At 37.6% G+C, this 20294-nt stretch overlaps 1 protein-coding gene across 19 annotated transcripts in view; it reads left to right on the top strand.

Annotated features, from left to right (window-relative positions):
* Nucleotides 1-20294, top strand: part of LOC118529283 (uncharacterized) — a 511719-nt gene that overhangs the window by 141633 nt on the left and 349792 nt on the right. The window lies entirely within an intron of this gene.

A 20294-nucleotide genomic window follows, 5' to 3' on the forward strand; every position in this document is an offset into this window, starting at 1 on the left:
GATCTATATGGTACCATATAAGACTCAGAATAAAAAAAATATAGACAGCAGTAGGCTGAGATGAGAAACATGCTCATGGAAGAAGCAGTCTTTGCACATTTGGTCTTTGACAATGCAATTTTATTTTAACAACTGCTTATTGAGCATTTGCTCTAGCAGGCATCACAAAAATACCTCTTCCCCCCCCAGTAGTATCTAGTGAACTTGGGAAGGGAGTCTTTTAAGAAAGGTTATGTCATATCTGCATCATTGTACAGTTTCTCTACATTTTTGGAGACCGAAGGAAAAGAGTTAGTCTAGAAAGCTGGAAAACAAAGAAGAATTTGATTTAGATATACTACTTATGACTAAAGAACCTGGCAGGAAACCTGTGCAGCCCTAGCTCTGCGAACCCACTGACTAAAGTGAAGATGAGCTTACATCAGGTGTTATAGGCATCTTGTAGTGGCCTAAGAGACTTTGGCTTGAAGCCTGAGTAAGAAACACTGAATTATTTGAACTATGCCATAATGGACAACAAAAGGGCCTTTATTTGAAAAACTGCGATAGTGGAGTGCCACTGCAATAAATGGGAAGCCCTTATGCCGTAAAAATTCCCTTAGCTTTCTCAAGGGACAGAGCACTACAGCTCAGAGGAAAGAAAAAACGCACTAAATGGAGTTTCCTTTTCACCTCTCAGGTCAGCATCACTCCTGATATAGTCATGACTTTTGAACCATTAATTTTCCCTAGGGAATCGCTGTATGTTTGCTTCTCTTTACTTTTGCCTCACATACATTTTTTTTTTTTTCCCTTCAAGGAACTAGAAAGGGATATTTCATGTTATTTCTTGTTACCATTTATGAAAAGATTTTCAGTAGTGTTCAACTATCTGTGAAGCATTTTACCAGGTGATTAGAGTTAAGTAAGAGCATTTGATGGTAATTTATGTATTTAAAATGTTCTAGAAGAGGATCAAATGACTGGCTGATCTCTCTGTGATCTGAAGTATAGGAAAACATTCATTTCATATTCCTTTTCTTGCCAATGATATCTATTTGAACTACTACTCTATTTTTTCTTGTCTTCACAAAAATAGAAAAAGTAATCTACACACAGTCTGTCCTTTCTTCATTTCCCATTTCCTCAGATTCTGGTGTCAAGCTCTGCCACTATATAGAAATTTCCCTTTCAAAGCTTGAATTGCTTAATGATTTTTTTCTTTGGCTTCGTCCTCCTCCATCACCTTGTAGTATTTCACAATATTGACAACCTTTTCCACTTTGAAAGAGTTACCTCTTCCTTCTGTTTTCATACATGTTCTATTTCTCCTACCCCATTACTTCTTATTGGAGGAAATCTCCAGATTATGGATGAATGGTTGGTTCTTTTTGTATCTGTGACAATTCAAGGAAGGGTGGGAAGAGGAGAATCTAAAGACGTCCTGGTGCTTTCTTGGACCCTTCAGACTTTAGGAGAAATCCCATAGAATTCATGGAGGGTCCACAAGAACTCCTGCCCTTTGAGCCTTTAGGGCTACAGCTTAGATTAGCTTCTACCCCACTTGAGTGTGGCTACCCCACTGTGAATGTTGTTGAGATTGCTAAGAACTTTCTCAGGCTCTGAAGGTGGCAGGAACAACTCATCTCTAGTTCTGGAAAGTCTTAGGAAGAGTTTACCTTCTGATAGCATCCTTGATATAGTCTGAATGCCTCACAGGTATGGTCTGATCTCCATCTCAGAGTTGTCCTTTCACACAAGGAATGGAAGACAGTGTTAATAAAAGCAGCCTCTCTTACTTTATTAAGACCTGGAAAGGGAATGTTAGTTACTTGTTTACCAGCATGTTTCTGAGGGAATTATGAGGAAGAGTGAAATTATATAATCAGGCAGAATATAGGAAATGCTATACACTATTTTGACAACATAGTCTTGAAACCATTGATTATAGGAATGGACAAAAGTTTGGAAAATGTATTTTTAGTAGGCAGGGAATTTTGTAGAAATATCATATTCAGCTTTTCTGTTACTCACTTCAGTGTAAGACTGGCTATACAATTATAGATGCGAGGCAGATGCTATGCAACAACATTTCTTTCCTTCTTATATAACCCTGAATTTGTTGTGAAGCAATGTGCCATTGTCTAATCCAATCATGGCAGTGCTATTCTTTGCCATAAAGTCAGTCTCCCACACTCCCTTTCAGTTAGAAGGGTTCACTTAACCCAATTCTACCCAGTGCCACATAAAGGGAATTCTTTTGTGGGGTTGGAGAAAGAATTTTTTCCCCCTGTTAAAAGGAGAGAGTAGCTTGGCTACCAGTTTGTTCCTTCCCATGACTGTGGTCGTGATGCTTGGACTTGTGAGACTTTTAGACAATAAACACTAAACTTGCCAACATGCCAATGATAGTTAATAGGAAGGATGGAAAAAGTCTGAGTCTTGAGGATATTGTTGAACTTCCAGACCCACCCTTGCCTATTTATATCAAGACTTCTTATTAAGCAAAACATAAATGTCCTACTTGTTCTTCCCACTGTCAGTTGATTATTCATTTATTGTAGGAAGCATTTCTTGTGGGCCTAAGAGGCAGCCTTGTCTTGGTCATGATCATCAATAATGCTTTCTTATAAAAATATTCATTTGAATTTCCTTGAATATATTCTGCTATGTAATCTTTTTAAATATGTTCTCCTAAATTCTTAAGTCAATTTTCTTTAATATTTTATAGCCATTTAGTTGTTCATCACAAATTTATATAAGAATAATAAAGATCTCATAGGTACATAGCAACTATTGGGGTTATATCATGTGAAGGCTGTTATCTGCCTATTAATAAATAATAGTATTATATTTCTTAAAATTTGTTCCAGAGTACCCTGATGTAGTAGGAAAAGAGTACATTTATTTTCTCTTGATCTAGCTGTCATGTAAACTTTTCCCTGTTGGAAGAATAAAGTAAAGGTGGGGTATTTCATATGGCTTATTGATGCAAGACCTTAATTTTTTATTGAATAAAAAGTCAAAACAATGCATTTCCATGTCTTTCTACGTGTACTCCATTTTGTCTTCCTTTTACCTACTTTCAGTTATAAACATTGAACCTTATAGAACTTACAAGGCAAATGTTGTTTTCTTGTTTTCTAGACTATATTAATAGAATGAAACCATGATGTATTTTTAAATATTATTCCTATTAAAATAGTATATACTTATTTTGATAATCATAGAAAAATAGAAACCAGAAAATATAAATAATTTATTATTTTGCCTCCCATAGAAGATCATCCTCAGTATTCTGTTGTACTTTTACCCAGTTTTTATTCTTTGCATTATGTACATATACATATATAATATTTTTATTATTATAAAACTGGGCCCATGAAAGAGCCCTTATACTTACAATTTTAAAACATTTTCTTGCACAGTATTAAAATTCTTTGAACCCATATTTTTAAAAAAATTATCTATATGTTGTTTAATTTACATACAGTAAAATACACTTATTTTATTGGGTAGTTCTATGAATTTTGATGAATGCATGGCATCATGTGTCTACCTTTTCCATTAGAGTTGGTAATATATTATAATTATTTTTTAGTCTTATCTGATAGTTCCAGCATCTGTGTCATATCTTAGTCAGGTTATATTGATTACTTTGTCTCTTGACAGTGTGCTAGGGCTTTTTTTTTTTCCCCTTTGCTTTTTGTATGTCTCTTAATTTATTGCTGAAAGGCAGACGTCCTGTGTAGAATAGTAGAGACTGAAGTGAAAAGTTTTTGTACGGATACAGGCACTCCTGTCCTTCTATTAGGACTTCAGTGTGGTTTTTTCGGGGGGGGGGGGGGGCTTGAACTCACAACCATGAGATCAAGACCTGAGCTGAGATCAAGAGTTGGACACTTAACTGACTTGGCCACCCAGATGCTCCTGGAGGTTTTGAATCAGTTTAGTCAGGAGTTGAGCACTGGGTTTAGGATTTGTTGTTCTTGTCATTACTCTCAGTTCTCATGGATTCAGCTTCTTTTCATGTTACCTTGTTTTTACCAGGGGCTGGTCTTCCAGAGCATTATTTTAAATGTCTGTTCCATATTCAATTTTAGTTTACCCTTTACACTGTGCCACAGAGAGGGCCTCTCTCCATGCTCTGGCCCTTCTCCTAGCAATATATCTCTGTTACTAGTTGCTTTATGCTTATTAGTCTGATGGGGGGAATGTGACATCATGATTTTTAGTCATATATTCTATTGTTGGAAATGTTGATTATTTTTATTCTATTTTAATTTCCTAGTATTTATTATTTTAATGCTTTGATATTGTGGAGCACCTCTGTATCCTATTTTAAAATTTTGATTATCTGAGCCAATTTGTACTTGGAGGTGTCTCTATTTTGCTGCTAGATTTAATTTTGTTTCATTTTGTCCTTTGCTCTTTGTAAGTTGATAGTATGATGTGTTGTTAATTCATAATTGTGTGTTAACTGGCATAGTAGCTCTTGTCAATATTTAAGCTCTCAGTGCTCCTTAATTTTAGAATAGCTGCCGCTTTTAGTAATTATGGCCATACTCTACTCCAGATTTTGTGCTAATAATATTTTCTTTATCTTCTGTGACACTAGTTTTTTAGGTTTGTATCAATCCTAAACTGCTGATTCAAGGGGAAGAATAAAAAAGGCTAGTCACATTTAAGAGTTAAGACCATCATTTACATTATCTATCTATCTTATGAAGCCATGTAGATTTTTTTCATTGTTGCTATACTGGGAAAACATTGATATAACCAGAAGCATGAGCGAACTTTTTGCCTGTTTACTGGAAAAAATGCTCTATCACCCTAGTCTCTTGTGAGGTTGCTATTACTATGGAGTACCTTCACTTCAGACTCCTTCAGTGCCAAGTAGCCTGTTGTTTCCTCTTCTAACTTACCCCATATACATCATGGGTTTGATAGAGGAATTCAAAAGAGATCAGGCTATTTCTCATCCCTACCTCTTCCATTTCTCTGTAAATTGTCTCTGATGCACAAGCATGGAAGTGTTAGGGAATTCTGAAGGAATATATTTTTCCATCATGTTAGTAATAATATTAAGACAAATGCTGAGACTAAAGATTTTTCTTATCCACACTCTCTATTCCACACATTTTGGCTTTAAGTTTACATGGTATACATCTTAAGGGTGAGGCTTTGTAGTGAGAAGGACTGTATGCTAAGCTTTAAATGACTGATGGAAAAGAGCATGAGCATAGGTGAGATTCTTTTAAAGGCCTGGAGAAAAAGAGAAAGGGTGGAGGACTTTATCATGTGTGGATTGTTATTATGTAAATGTGAAAGCAGTTGTGATTCTTGGTGGCCCATTCTTAACACAATGGTTCCTCCTGTATTGTGTATTTATAGAACTTACTTCCTAGCATCCAGCCTTACCCTTTGATTTTTGTTACTTACTTGAAGAGCAGAGGGTTTTGTCTACCTGGTTCTTCATTTTCATATAGGTGAGAGGTTCCCCTTGGTAGAGTGGCTTCACATTTTATAGATATGTTTTTTTTTAAAATATCTTATTTATTTAAGAGAGAGAGAGAGAGTGAGAGTGCACAAGCAGGGAGAGTGGCAAGCAGAGGGAGAAGCAGGCTCCCGCTGAGCAGGGAGCCCGACATGTGACTGGATCCAGGACTCTGGGATCATGACCTGAGCTGAGGGCAGACGCTTAACCGACTGAGCCACCCAGGTGCCCTTATAGTATGTTTGAAAAGAGCTCAATGTCTCCTTTCCCTCATACTCTTCTGAAAACATTTATAAAAGTTTCAGATGATGATCTACATTTATTTTTTAAAAAGATTTCATTTATTTGAGAGAGACAAGGCACGAGTGGTGGGGGGACGGGCAGAGGGAGAGGGAGAAGCAGACTCCCTGCTGAGCAGGGAGCCTGATGCGGGGCTCAATCCCAGGACCTGAGCCAAACGCAGACTTAACTGACTGAGCCACCCAGGCACCTCCTAGATTTCTTAACATATTGCTTAATTGTTTGCTCCTCACACAAAGCAAAAAGGTGTATGTTAAATTTCAAAATCTTCTTATTGGTAATACTACAATCACATTGTGCTCAGCGCATTACTTGGAGCTTCTTTTGGATTTTATACATAGGGCTTCTGACACCCCAATGTCTCAAATTATAGCTCTATATTATTCAATAAAAGAATATACATTCTTATTGTAACATGACTACTGTTTAATAATAGGCATGAATAACTTTGAGTTCATGTTCTTATTATGTCTGAAGGCTGAGAGGAAGGTTTAGATACTTCTCAAGTAGTTTATCACAGAAGAGTTTAAAAATGGCTGGTTTAACTTCCTGAAGGTGGCTATCAACAGCAAGATGACCCAGTGGGGCAAGAAGAGAATATGCTAAGCAGGAGGCAGACTTGCACTGCTTGTTTTGTTCCATCCTGTCCTTAGGGGGCCTGTACTCTCTCTTCTCTGCTCTTTTCAATAAATAGCATTTAGGCTAAAGAAAAAAAAAAAGAATGGGTGGGTTCTTATTAGAGATATCTGTCTTGGAGGTACATAGTTGTAGTAATCACCCTTGTTAGTGTATCTCAAACATTTTTGACCATAAACTGTGGAAGAAAGGCATCTAACCTTGTGATCTGGTGTACCTATGAGTTCACACACACACACACACACACATACACACACACGAAACAAAGGTTTTATCAAATAATAATACTATTATATATAATACTTTCCAATATTGTCCTATTATTTTCTATAGCTATAGATAAAGATATGTATTTCTTTAAAATAAGCTGGTCAAACAGATTAAATTGCTTTTACCCACAACGGGTTGTGATGCACAGTTTGGAAAACACTGGTATAGCCTCTCATAGTTCATGCCCCGGACTTCTTGGAGCCATAAAATTTAATGTGTGGATGTGTGGATTTCTTTTTCTGGAGATAGGGTTCTTAGGTTTTATCAGGTTTTCAAAATGTCTATGGCCCCTGATATAAAGATACATAAAGACAAGCTCATTAGGCCTAGCCTCTCAACTCATTTCTCTTCCATTTTTTACTGTGATTACTTTTCCTCTTATTTTTATTCTACTCTCTTAGCTTCATTAAGATCATATCCAACCCAAGAGTTCCTCATGAATAAGGAATCATATATGCTGTTTTTTCACCTATATGATAATAACAATAATAAAAGTAATAACCATGTATTTAAAATCTATTCTTTGTTAAGAATTGTATTGGAAACTTTAAATATTTTATCTTGAATTCACATAGTAAATGCTGCAAGGTAACTCTTATCCACATTTTTCTTATGTAAAAGTTGAGACTGAGATAGGGTAAGTAATTTGCCCAAAGTCTCACAGGGTAGAGAAGGATTCTAAAACAGATTCATGAGACTCTAAGCAAACATACTGCTTACTTCCAAGTATCTGGCTTACTGGGAAATTGTTATCATTATAGGTGTGTATTTTTCAGTTGACTCAGGGATTGAGGTTGTAAACAAGATAATTTTGCTATGCATGGGCTAGTATCCTAGGTGGGAGCATGAGGCTTAGTCTAGGGAGTGTAACTGCTGAAAATGCCCCCAACTGCTGAATTACCCTGAAGGAACTGCTCATTTTAATAGGCTCAGGCTCAACACTTCTGAGTCTGGATTTCTGAAACTGACCCTTTTGGATCCATAGACTCATAGAGCCAGTTTCTTGTATCTGTGAACAGAGCTGCTGTCAGATGAAGGGAAATAACCTTCCAGATTGTCTCTGGAAACTGCTCTTACTCTATAGCAGATTTTCCTTCAAACAATTACAGACAAGTGATTCTATAGAGTGATTAATATTGTCAAGAGATTTGTAAAAGAGAAGTTGTGGGAATTGTGGTAAGATAGCATAATTCATTGCCCTTTGAGCATGTGATTTCAGAGCAATCTCTGACGCTTTTGAGTGCTTCCTCTGTGCTACAGACTCTCCTGAATTAGTTTCTTTCATCAGAATCATTTGCATGTACAGATGGGGAAACTAAGGCAAAGGGACCTTAAGAAATTTGCCCAAGGATGCATAGCCTATAAGGGGTGCAGCCAGGATCACAGAGCCTGTGCACTAACCTGTAATACACACAACCTCTTAGTAGTATGTCTTGAGAAAGAATTCACCCATGAGATCATAAGAGGTCTTAAGCTGGCATAGATTTAGGTTCAGTGCCACGATGGTCAAATTCAAGCTATTTAGTTATGAAAGATACAGTAGCTTATAATCAGTCCCCAGGGGTAACAAGTTCTTGAAATAGGCTGAGAATCAACATCATAGCAGAAATATCTCTAGTGAAGAAGGTAGCCTTGCTGTTGCCTTTTTGAGGCATCTCATGCTGAGAAATGTCTACTGACAGATTTTTAATGTTTGTTCAGTTGGGGGCAGGGGATTAGTTCACTTACACTAGTTCGGTGTCGGTGAGCCTCCACAAGCAAAAGCACCTAGGAAAAAGGCTGCATTTTTATTAACTGTTGGAGCAAAGGCTATACAGGTTTTTATTTTTGAAAGCTTCTACTTCTCATAGAATTTCTAACTCTGCTTTCAAATCAGAAGAGAAAAAAAAAAAACAAGCTAGGAGGGAGAAGTAATTCAAAATAAAAAAAAAAGACAGAGCAGCATATTTTTTAGAACTTCAGATAAAAATTTTGTTTCAGGGAAAACTTGCAGAGGAAATAGGGAAAAAAAATCTCCTTTTTAGAACAAAACAAGAAGTAGTTTAAAATGCAATTTCAAAGAACTATCAAAGTTTTAAAGGTACCACAGAATTGAATTTTCAATTCCATTTTCAAATTAGCCAGGTATCCACTTTTATATGAGGTTATATTTTTTTGAGACTAAGAAGGTCCTTGATGCTATTTAATCCAATCTTTTATTTTTTTTCCTAAATTGTTCAGAATACCAAGAGACTACTGATTTGATGATGAATTATCATAGTCAGAGAGGCTCCCCTCTAACTAGAGAAAGACTATCAAGAATAATGGATTATAATTGTGGAAATTGGTATTTTCTTCTGTAAGTAGAATTCATACTCCTCCTCAGTGTGTGAAAACCCATTTTGTTACTCAGTATATCTCTTAATCCCCAAACAGTGATGATAGCATTTTGATTGCTCTATAGAAAGATTATATAAGGGATAACGCTTTTTTGGAAGGCCAACCGGCAAGGGATCAGTCTCCCATGCATTAACCTTTACTTCTTATAGAACTTCAAAGATAGAGAAAAACTTACGATGTTTGAGCAAAAAGATCAAGTTATCTAAAAGGGATAAGATATTAGAATGGCTTCAGAATTCTACTAGAGGCATTCAAAGTTGGAATCAATGAAGTTTCTCTCTCCCCCCAACTCCCACCATTTGCAAAAATCCTGAGATGAGTTTTAAACATTCACAGGCCATAGAATTCAGGGAGGAGGGTACAAACCAAGATTTGTGTTACCCATATCATCTCCTGCTCAGTGGCGCACTTTTCTTCTTTTTCTCTGTCTCTCTTCCTCTCTTAGTTTATTATTTTCTCTGTGTCTTGTTCTCATCTATGTTCTTTTTTGTTTTCTCTCTGCTTCTTCTAGTCTCCGTACATTTACTGCTCATTTTCATACTAGTCACACAGAATAATGAAATGAAATTACTTTTCTTTGTAAAGCTGAGGCGTTCTTCTACTTGAGTGTGCTATCATTGAGATTGTTTAGGTAACTTATCAGTATTGCATTTTTGGAGACTCTGAGGTATACCTTGTCATCACTGTCCCCACTGTTCCTCTTTTTTTTTTTTATTAAGTGTTTTTATATTTTGTTAGGTAATTCTAACTCATTCAGATTTTAAAAAATTATCTTCTTACATTGCCTTTTGCTTTTTTCTCTAACAACTGCAGTTGGATGCCCATTAGGTTAAGTTAATTTAGAGAGAAAACAAATGACTTCGGTTTGTTGTTGGTAATTAATGAGACAATGAATGAACATAAGCAATGACTTTAGTTTCCCTTTATAGAAGGTGAGTAATGGTGAGCAATTCAAGTCCTGTGGTGGTCATAGGTGCTTATATCAGCAAGGAGATGCTACACTTAGAGCACTAGGATGCACTGAAACTGTGCAAACTGAGTCTATCTAATCAGATGATGTCTGGTTATTTAAGCCGTTGAATCCTCTTAGAAGAAATTGCTGATTGTCTTTGAACCATTCCACTCTGATATTTACTGAAATGTGATGGTGAAATAGTGACAGATTTTTTTTCTTTTTTATTACTTATCCATCACAATTCCTTGTGCCTTGAACCCAAGAAAATGTAATAATATTGATTGTGTGAGAACTTAGACTAAGCTCACTCTGAGGAAGTACATTTTCCTCTCTCCCTCTGATGCCCTTCAGGCAAATGACAGTGGGAATATCTCATGCATGTTAAAAGCTGATATCTGCCAGGAGAATTAGTCAGCATATCCTAGATTTATTTCCAGTCTCAGTGTCCTGTGATTGTAAAATGAGAGAAGCCTTTGCACAATCAACATACTTTAGTGCTGGGGTGACTGAGATCTTTACTCTGCCCGGGGTAGGAATGACCTGAATGGACTGGAAGAGGGTCCAATCCTTCAAGTCTCTGACTTGGCTAAAATTCCATCCAACTAGTAGTTAACTCAAATAAACCAGTAGAACGCACTTAATGAAAATGTCTTCCCCGAGATACTTCAGTGCTCTAAACATTCTTCATCAGAAAATGAATATGACAGATGGCAGACATGAAACTAGCCCTAGCTGCCTCTGAGCTTTACATAATGTTTGATTTTTAATAGAATTATAGGCTCAAAGAATGTTAAAATATTTTCTTTGATTTAAAAATGTGATGGAGTCCTTTCCTTTATTCATTCAAAAATATTTATGGCATGCCTACTATATTCTAAGCCTATGCTAAACCCTCAACGTGAGGGTTGATCTCTCTTATGATAGATCCTCTGTAATACAATTTCATATTCTAAAGAGTATCCCGGGACACAAAATGAGTCAGTGGAGTGTTAAAATGGAAGGAGGGAGGATAGTTAAAGATGCTTTCAGTCTTTGTTTCCTAAGAGTAAGCAATTCTCTAGCAGGGGCACACATTGTCACTAAGAGGTGAAGCTTAAGATCTGAAACGATTTTTAACAGGAGAGGGTAATGAAAGATAATGGAACCAGTTTAAGACATAAAAAATCTATGTTATCTAGGCATTAGCCTGACTATCTGATAAGCAGTTGGACAGTGGATTTCCTGATCACCAAGGGACAGCTACAAGAGCAAAGGTGAGGTAAATAGAGGCAAGTGGTATTGATTGAGCACCTTTTTAAGAGCTTCTTATTTAATCTGCCTAAGAAACCTATGTGTACTATTATCCAGTTTTTTTTTTAAGATTTTATTTATTTGAGAGAGAGAGAAACATGGAGCATGAGCAGGGGGAGGGGCAGAGGGAGAAGCAGACTCCCCACTGAGCACAGAGTCTAACGTGGGGCTGATCCCAGGACCCTGAGATCATGACCTGAGCTGAAGGCAGACACTTAACTGACTGAGCCACCCAGGCACCCCTAACTGTTAAAAATGATAATTTCTGAGTGTTCCTACAAGCATTAAATGAGACATGAAAAACGCTTAGAGCGATTCCTGGCATAAAGCAAGAACTCAATGTAGGAAATAGTTATTATGTAAAGCATCATGTTCTGGTCCGGCCGGGAGGGGTGTAGTAGTGGGAAGATGAAGAAAGAAAAGGAAAGAGAAGACCAAACTGCAGTATGAGGCTAGAGAGAAAGTTAGGGAGAGAATTCTGTTCCACTCTGCCCTAGCTTATACCTAGCATCATCCTTAGGAAAAGAAGGTGAAAAGGGTAAAAATAAAGTCTTTCCTCTTTTTATTTGTCTGTCCCTCTTTAACCCAGTGTCAGGTCCTGGTACAGCCCGCTGGCTTTCCAGAACATGCCACAGGATCTATCTGTATCCCTCTCCTCAGCTATCCTCAGTTCATGTTTTAAGGCTACTGTTCCTAACCCTCAAAATACTCTCACCCTTGCTCCATTCTTTTAGTGGTAAACTTGCCTCTGTTAATTTGAGACATGGATTTTTAAGTTATTTTATCAATGAATTAATGTTATCATGTATTTTCTTTCAAGGAATACATTTACATTTTATAAGATGACTTATGGAGGCCAAAGCTTAAATCAAAGAAGGGACCTTATGAATTAGTGTTTTAGCTTCTATGCCAGGATGGTGTTAGAGACAAACTGGGGGAAGGTAGCCTTTCCCAGTGCTTTTCTGATTAATTGTTCTGTCTTCTGGGACCCCTCCCCCTCAACACCTTTAAACAGGTGAGATGTCAAATGCACTTAAAGGCAGTCTGGTTCATTTCTGAGGTGGTCTGACTTTGATATTTGGGAGGGGGAAACCAAAGAAATTCTAGTGTTTAACGTTCATTCATTTCTTCACATTTTTCATAGACTGTGCTCTGTCTCAGTTATTCTGTAGCTTTCTTATGGAAGGAACTGAATTAGCTAACTGTCACTGCTTTAGGAGGAATGAATTTATAATAGGTTGTATTTTGGTGAACTTTTATAACTGGATGAATTAATTTTTATCCCCCAAAGGCTCTCTTTATTAAATGGCCACTAGATACATCCATAATGCTAATACTTTTTTGAATTAGTCTTTTTGGATGAGTGCTTTCCCTGAGGCTAAGGGCTTTGGATCGATCTCCCAGTGTTCAGTGGTAGAATAAAGTCTGGGTAAGTTTTTGCAATGCTTTAGTTTTACATTAGTGTACTTAAGTCATATTCCTAGCTGGGGTTTAACGAGTTACACTAAAGAAATTGAAAATATGTACACCACTAATCACTTTCTGATTTATGTGGCTTCATGCTTTGAAGTTTCCCAGAATTCTTGTCAGCTTACCTGGTGAAGAGAAGTATTGGTCTGATCTAAAATATGCTTCTTTATGGTCTCACTTGGACAAATGGAAGGAGATTTCACTCCTTTCCATATCTTTTGTTCCTAAACACTGTACAGCTATTTAAAAGTTACCTCCTCATCTACTCTATTCAGAATTAAAACTGAGAATATCACTTCTGTTTTTATCCACAAAATGTGTGACAAACTAAAATTATATCCTTGCAGTCATTAAAATATTTTTGACTAACCCATTAGGAATTTATAAATAAGGTGTCAATTTTTATCAAATGTATTTTCTGTGAAATCAAAAGCAGCTCCTTGTACTTGACTTGATAGAGAGCTACCCAGTAAGAATTTTCATAAAGACTAAGTCTATGATTTCTAGAAGGTATCTTCTAAACCTCATGGAGGAGCAAGCAATCCAGAAAATGTTGCTGGGAAATGCTTTGCTTTATTCTGAGATTTTCTAAGAGTTTGTACACAAACCTGTTTTCCTTAGATTTGGAATAGTTACTAGTAGCTTCTGTAAAGAAAATCATCTCAATAACAGTGGACCATGGTGGAATTTTCCTGAGGGCTGAAATGAAATATATAAAATAGGGACAATCTTGTGAGTTCTTGATAGTACTTTGCATAGTTAGGTGATTTTCCTTCTCCTTACATTGACTGAGAAGTCTTTTCTTAGGCAATTTTCAAGTTAAGATTTTACTGTCGCTCCCTTCAGAGAGAGCTAGCTCAACTTTTCTGCTCCACCCAGCACCTTTATAATTTGGTAAAGTTGTACTTCTACTCTGACAACCACAGCATAGTAAGGCTTGAGGATAAAATACATTGGAGGAATGATGAACGCTACCTCCAAACTTTCTTAGGCTGCTAATGCTGACCAGAGCGTAAAGAACTATTTTTAGAATCTATTAAAAGAAACCAATCAAAATCCTTTTTTTGATATTAAAATCAGAAAAAGGGAAAGAAAATATTGCAGAGTTGAATTTGTGCAATAGAAGCAATGATTAGAACATACACATATTTCACTTAGATGACAAACACATTTTTCAACCTTTAATGAGGCTGTTATACTGACAAAAATATAGTATAAACTGTTTTTTTTAACCTTTTGCACACAAATTTAGCTGCAATTTAGCTCCTGGTGACTTGGTTGAAACTTAGGTCCTCACGGGGCTGCTGGCCAGAATTTTCAAGATAGCCATCAGCAAGAACATTCGTCGACTCTTTGCTTTGGTAGACATTTTGGATGTTGTTAAGTAATATCAAGGAAAGGGATAGCAACATCCTACCCCTCCCTGGTACATCCCCTCTAGGAGCTTGACTGACACATACACTGTCCTTCACATCTACACTACATGGAAATATTTCTATGGGGAGATTATCAGCCAGGAAACCTTTGTTTTCCGTTTATAGCACTCTAGGCTCTCTCAGTGCAATTCCCAGATCTGACTTAGTTTTACATGGTAAAAAGTCAAAAAATATATGAAAACCTAGAACAGCCTTAACCTCACTGGTGTATTATAGTTGTAAATGCTTATAATAGTTTAATTAGCCAAATATCTCTCCTTAAGTACTTGTATGGGTCTGAAACTGCTACGCCTTTCACATTTTTAACTTCATTTAATACTTATGACACTACACAAGTATTTTTACATGCATGGATGGAATTGAAACATTCAGAGATATTAACTTGCCTACCTGAGATCACATAGAAGGTAAACTAGCAGGGCCATATTTTTCTGACTGTAAAGTTTATGCTGTAACTCAGTTTATTCCCACAATCTTTACATCATGGCTCCAGCTGCCCAAGCAACAACCCCCACCCCCAACTGCTGTCCTTGAGGATGAGAGACCTGAGGGGTTTAGTACTGGCAATATGTTGGTTGGGAAGCTTGGCTCTAACCTAATATGTATATTGCTCCCCTAAGCAGTGCCATTGTAGTTGCTTCTTTTAACCAGTTTATTTTCCTGCTTTCCTTCTCATGCATATGCAAGATTGATGTCATTGTTAAGGTTAGAGAAAAAAACCTAGGATTTCTGAATTTCTCATTGCCCTCTAGCTACTTCCCCTGTGGCACTTCTTCCTGCTCTTTCTCTCCAAAATTTTTATCCATTCTTCTTCATCCATTAGAACTATCACATTTATAGTATATTCATTCCACCAAAGAGTTAGGAGGGAGCTGCTTGAATCACTTGATTTTAAGTTGTAACTGTCTGATATCTCATACCTATTAGGGATACTTATTAAACAAAGTTAATTTCTGCATATTGTAAATTCAGCCAATATGGGGGTGACAGTTTGGGACTGAGCACTCAGCATTCTGCATATTATAGGCTCTAGGGACAGGTAGGGGAAATAAATCTTAGTAGACCTGGGCAAATCGTTGAGCAGCAGGTGACACTCAGATGGAGAACTGATGAGATTAGATACTCCTTTAGGTCTTTAGAAGGGCTCAGAGCAGCTTTAGGCCTGTCTAATTTTCCTCTTTCTCTCCAACAACTAACCTCTGAAATACTTTCTGAGAGTGCATGCAAGTATTAATAATTTATAGTCATTAAAGTCATAAATTATGCCTGATTGCATCGCAACATAAAACCAGTCATTCCCATTTTAAAGAACTGGTTTAATTTACCTGCCTGGAAGACCTCTCTGATGGTAGCTCCATAACCTCTCCCAGGATGCTTAGGCTTCATGTCTTACAATGTATACAAAATAGCTATTTGCTTGGAATCTCGAGTCAGAGAGGAAATAATGCCCCAAGGTCATCATTAAATCCATGCTTAGCTACTGGGAAATCATACAAGCATTTTGGTAGAGTTATAAGAGCATGGGCTTTGAAGACAGGCACAACTGTGTTTAATCCCTATTTTGCCACTTATTAGGCAATGTATGATCCTGGACACATTTCATAAACTTGGTTTTCTCTCTTATGGAGATAATATGCCACTGTCAGGAACAAGTGTGAGAGTTTAAATAGCACAATAAATGTTAATTCCCCTTTAGTCTGTTTATACCCAGTGCTGTGGGGCTGCTCAGAACTGGCTTTTGCATATACAGAAACAGCTTATGCATTCATTCATTCATTCATTCACTCATTCATTCATTTTTTCATTTAAAAAAATGTTTGAGTACTGAGTGCCAGGTAGAGATTAATTAAGGACCTTAATGGAATCCATGGCTAATTCTGTTTCAGTATTGCTTCTTATTCACTGATATTTTCTCTGTGCTTCTTATATAGTAAATAACTAGCTGATCTGGCATTGAGCTTGAATGTTCTCTGTAAGATAGTTTTTCTTTCCTGTGGAAAGCAAATCCTGTCTTCAGGCTTATTGATGAGATAATAAATAAGGGAGGCCTTTCCTTAACTAAGAAAGAAATGTTTGCATGTGTTCTCTTCCTCACCGGAAACTTTAGAGCAGAATTTTCCTGTCTTGTAAGCACGTGATAATTACTCATCTGATTTAGTTTCATGGATGTATTTTGGGGAGAGGCAGGAGAGTTTGGCAATGAAGATCCCAAGTCATGATCCCCTGCTCTGTTCTTCCACAATCTTGGGTTGATTTTCTAATTGCAGAGAGCCATTTTTTAAAAGATTTTATTTATTTATTTGAGATAGAGAGTGAGACAGAGAGAGAGAGAGCATGAGCCGGGGCAGGGGAAGAGGGAGAAGCAGGCTCCCTGCTGAGCAGGGAGCCCTATATGGGGCTCAGTTGCAGAACCCTGGGATCATGACCTGAGCTGAAGGCAGACACTTAACTGACTGAGCCACCCAGGCGCCCCTGAGAGCCATTTTCTTAATGGAATAAACCAAGACTCAGAGAAGTTGGTTGGCTTTAAGTGTGAAACTATAGGGTTAGGGTAGAATCAGATTAGCAGTATCTATTAGACTGAAAGTTGGGAACTACTCCCTGTGTTTTAAGCATAATTAGGTCAGAACTACTTTGGTAATTACTTCCAGGATGCATGCATATTTGTATGTAGATCACAAATGATTATCTATAAAACTCCATAATATGCCTCACTAGAAAAGGCTCTTAATTCCCCATGCTGCACCTCACCCCTGAAAAACATACAGCCCAGACCTGTGGATAAAGAAATCATTTACATTAAAAAAAAACAAAAAAACTGCTGACAGCTTATCATCCAGGCTGATTACACAACTGGATAACACAATTAAGTAATTGAAAGGGCCGGAGGTATTAAGTGGTTAGGGGGGTGGAGGCATCTATAATTACTTGGGGGGAAAATGTAGCTCACAGCAATGTGGGTTTCCTAAAGCTGGTAGGAGGTATCTCCATGCCTGTGGCTACAGATCAATAATTAATCAAAGTTTATGTTTGAAGTAAGAAATGTAACAAAGGCAGAATTGCCTTGTAGAGCTCGGAGGCTGCAAACTGAGATTCTCAGGGTTCTTTTGCCTCAACAATTATTTGTTGAGCACCTACTTTTTCCTAGCCAATACTAAGTCCTGGTGGTACAAAAATAATTGGACACAAATTCTCTCCTAGAAGGATTCACAATGGTACATTAGGAAAGAGGTCAAGATAGATAAGCATTGGATTAGGACAAGTACTCTAAGTGAATTATGTAGGAGGTATTAAAGAAACAGCAGATTCTGTGCTCAACTTTTCTCCATTGGCAGAGAAGATCTTGAACTAAATTGAACTAATTTGAACTAAATCAAAAAGCGGTGTTGTGGTTGTCCAGGGATAAAAGTGGGGAAGAATAGTCTAGCCAGAGGAAAGAGCATGCACAGAGAGTTATGAGAGATTATGTGTAGGAAATAGCAAGTAGTTGAGCCTGGTGGAATTTAGGGGTACTCGGGGGATTGGGTAGATGCAGGGTGAGGCTGGAGGATAAGGCTCTAAGACAGGCACATAGTTTCAGGATCCTTATTCAAAAGGGAACAAAGCTTTTGCATTCTTCAAATACAGAATGTTCATTAGCAAACAACTTGTGATTTCAGATTTTTTCCCTAAGCAAAATAATTTGAAAGTACAGATATTACACTAATTGTGTTTAGCTGCAGGAGATCTTTTTCTGTCTGCTTTAAATTCATTTTAATTAAATCCAATTATAATTTGTGGTGCAACCTCAAAGAATCTTGAAAAATGTTGAACTAGGAAGGCAGAAATAAAAATAAGAAAAAGTTTCTACTGCCCTGGACTTGATAATCTGGAGGAATAGGCAAAAGTAAGCTCTGATCTAAGAAAGGCTGGGAAAAGTGCCATTTTAAGATGCTAATAGATCACAAAGCAGAAGGCAGGACTAACCTGCCACATGAGTGGGGGTGAATGTGCTCTTGGAGGACGGACATGAGGTCAGAGTTTTGAAACATGAGGTTTTCAAGAAACATATAGGTGATAGAATAGGAGAAATCATCTGGGCTAAGAGATACTCATGAGCAAGACTAGCATGAATGTGGAAAAATGTAGTGTAGATTCAGAAATGTGGAGTAGTTTGGTGGGGTTGGACAGTCAGTAGGTGTTGGGGTTGTGGGAGATAAGTGAGAAATTTGAAGAGCCATATATTCTAGTGTATAGTTCATTCATCCAACTCATTCATTGTTTTACAAATATTTACTAAGCTCCCAGGTTGTTTGGGGAATTCCAAACTTAGATGCAAAGAAGACAAGAAAGGCCTACTCCCTGCCCTCTAAAGCAATAACAGTGGGAAGACACAGAAAGTTTCTGAGCAGGAGAGGGACACTATATAATCCCTTCAGCTGCTCTTCCTAGTTGAAGTCATCCATGGTCCTCTCCTGATGACTTCTGTCAACATTTTTGTCTATTGCAATATTCATGCAGATGCTCCTTCCAACACGGTATATACTTCTCAGGTCCTTGTCTTCCTCATGGGACAGTTCATCTAGTTGTTCAGAGTAAAAACCTTGGACTGATCCTTCACTTCTTTATTTCATATACTACATCCAATCTTCAGCAAGTTCTTATAAGCTTTATATTAGTATATCCTGAATCCAGCATTTTCATTCTCCTTCCTAATCTCTTGCCTGGATCACTGGGGTTCCTGCTGCAACTGGCCTCTTCCAGTCTTTTCTCAATTTCACAGTCAAACGGATTCTTACAAAATACTGAGTCAAAAGATTTCACTCCCTGCTCACAATCCTCTCAAGGCTTCCAATCCCATGTAGAATAGGATACAGCATCTTTACCAAGGCCTTTAAAACCCCACATAGACTGCCTTCTACCTCTGATCTCTATGCCCATCTCCTAATATTCCCTTGCATACTGAACTCTACTATATTGGCTTCCTTACTGTTCTCTGAACATAACCAGCATGTTCTTACATCAAGATATTTGAACTTTCCTTTCTGGAATTCTGTTCCATGTATGCATTTGGCTTTCTCTTGTGCTTCCTTTAATGTTCTGCTTAAACATTACCTTCTTGGGGTGCCTGGATGGCTCAGTCAGTTAAGTGTCTGCCTTCAGCTCTGGTCATGATCTCAGGGTCCTGGGATCAAGCCCCACATTGGGCTCCCTCCTCAGTGGGGAGTCTGCTTCTCCCTCTCTCTCTGCCCTACCCCCGCCCCGCTCATGTGTGCACTCTCTGTCTCTCTCTCAAATAAATAAATAAAATCTTTTTTAAAAAAACATTATCTTCTCAAAGAGGCCTTCTTAGACTACTTGTCTAAAATAGTAGCCATCATCCTTGTCTATCCCCTTGTTTTATATTTGTGGTATTATCTTATGCATGTATTTGTTGACTGGTCTGTCACCTTCAAGAGAATTGAGCTTCTTGAGGATAGGGGCCTTGGCTTCTTGTTCACAATTTTATCCCAGTATCTAGAACACTCTGTACATTGTACAGGATTGAAGTGTAGTTGGTAAGTGAAGTAAACTTTTTGCAGGGTTAGTACTTAAAAAGAATAACATAGTTGGGATGCACTTCAAGGAGGAATAGGGTTGAAGGAGAACTTCTTTAAAGGAGACTTGATGTTGTTTAAAGATTGAAGGGAAGCTGCATGATGGAAGATCATATACTATGAGTGATTCATCTGCAAGTTTCCTGGAGGAACATGATGGGATTGGGGTGAAGGAAAAGAGGTGAGGAGTTAGTTTAGGCTATACTTCTGAACTGGTTTGCCTCAGCACAATGATGGGCTGCGAGTGGCTTAGCATTTTGCTGAGACACTTGGTCCCTTCAGTCTTTGGTGTAGCTGGCTTGGGTGATAGGTCACCTCCAGCCACAGACAGCCTCTCCTGTTTACCCAGTGAGCCACACGTACATCATTTGATACATGTACCATGATGTAAAAGAAACTGAGAAGTTGTTGAATAAAGAGTAGGAATATTGCCTTTAAGTCTTACAGGGTGAAAGCAATTTAAGAAATGTGGTGAAGCTGTCAAAATATACACACCCAGATCTTTG

This window comes from Halichoerus grypus, chromosome 9 (genome assembly GCF_964656455.1).
Source record: "Halichoerus grypus chromosome 9, mHalGry1.hap1.1, whole genome shotgun sequence".
Classification (NCBI taxonomy): domain Eukaryota; kingdom Metazoa; phylum Chordata; class Mammalia; order Carnivora; family Phocidae; genus Halichoerus; species Halichoerus grypus.